The sequence below is a fragment of the Galeopterus variegatus genome, unplaced genomic scaffold (assembly GCF_000696425.1).
Source record: "Galeopterus variegatus unplaced genomic scaffold, G_variegatus-3.0.2 Scaffold8525, whole genome shotgun sequence".
Taxonomy (NCBI): domain Eukaryota; kingdom Metazoa; phylum Chordata; class Mammalia; order Dermoptera; family Cynocephalidae; genus Galeopterus; species Galeopterus variegatus.
The window spans coordinates 5,356-7,140 of record NW_007734636.1 but is presented as its reverse complement, the minus strand read 5'-3'; positions in this window follow the sequence as shown (position 1 = coordinate 7,140).

The window sequence follows — 1,785 nt, the reverse complement described above, 5'->3', positions numbered from 1 at the left end:
CAGGCTGTGGAGGGCACCTGGGAAGGTGGTGTCTGTGAGCAGAACACTCTCAGACCACAGATGGCCAGGCTGGAAGGTGCACACCTGTCCCCAGCCCCACCATACCTGTACCTAAGGCAAGCAGGGACTGAGGGCACCAGGAGTGGACAGGAAGCACAGAACACTGGGATCCAGCAAAGTCACTGGAAATATTTGCTCTCGTAGTTTAAATCCTCTCCTGCTATTCAACTCCACATCCGCACGTGTGCACACACGTGCACTTGTATCCACTCACAAGCACACACACTGACACACACACGAAGTCACATGCACGCACATGCAAGTGTGCCCTCACGCAACATGCACACACCAACATGCACACATGCAGTCACATGCACACTTGCACACGTGCACACACAATGGCACCCACACACATGTCTAGTCACATGCACAGGCTTACACACCCTCACATACACATGTGTTTACACACACACACACACACACACACACGCACACATATAGGCACAGAACCTAACTCAGAATGAGAACCCCCAGCCGGGGCGGCTACACGTGGGTGGGCTCGTCAGATCACCCCTACAGTCTTTGAACAAGAGGAGGTGATGTAAGGACGGATAAGCGCGATGTCAACCCTAATCCCCACAGGTACTAATGATATAATTCCATTTCAAAAAGCAGCGTATCCCTTGGGTACTCCTGCAGGTGCCCTGCGGGAAGCATCTGGCACACGGCTTCCTCACAGGAGCTGGGGACAGAACCGTGCCAGAGTCACGTCTGGGGTGAGAGGACAGATTGCTGACGACTGGCTGGGCACGATATGGTCCTGGCTGGTCAGACACCCAGCTCAGCATGTGGGGAAGGTGAGGGGGACCCCAGGACCCCCAGCTCACCAGGAGTGCAGAGATGCATTCGGGCCCCACACAGGGTGGCAATGGCTGACAGACACAAGGTGTGCACGTGCACTCACAGGTGTGCATACACGTATGTGTAGGTGTAAACACACTTCTCCTTAGCAGGTACCTTTTCAAAATGACAAAACCTAGCTCTTTTTGGACTTGAAGTACATGTTGAAAGGTATAAGCCTTTCTTTAAGATAGGAAATCATGAGTTACTGAAAATGCAAACAGAATTTAGCTGCTTTGAATATCCTGCCCCAAGCACAAGAGCAAAGTTAGGTAAGAGCATCGAGGCCCAACACACAGTGCCCTCTGCTCCGTTTCCAGTGGGGGCCGTGGCCTGGGCTGGCCACCTCCCGGCAGGCAATGCAGGTGGCTAGGGGGGGATGCCAATGTGGCCCCTCCGTCGGCAACTGGCCTCCCCTCTCCTCTCGGAGCCCCCCGTCTCTGTGAAGCCGACCCTCCTCTGGGAAGTGGCTGGCCACAGCCTGCAGGACGGTGGGCCAGGCTGTTCTCTGCCCCTCCCCCCAATCGATCAACTAATGAAAATGTTTATTCTCGGAAGAATGCAGGATACGAGACTCAGAGAATTCCCTCCAAACCAGCTAAAGTAAGAACATGTTGCAGCTAAAACAGAGGCAGACGCCAAAGCCTCCAGATCACGAGGACCAGGAGTGCCAGAAGACAGGCAACCGCAGACCAGCTTCCTCTGGCCACGCTGGCTGGGGGCCGGGGACAGACAGGGGACAGTGGGGTCAAGGCCGCTGCACAGGCATAGTGACCAATGCAGGCTGGTCACTATGCAATGTGGCCGGCCATGGGAGGATGGTGGTGCTGGAGCAGAAGTCAGAGGACCTGTGGGGAGGGCGCTGCGTGAGCCTCTGGGGGCTGG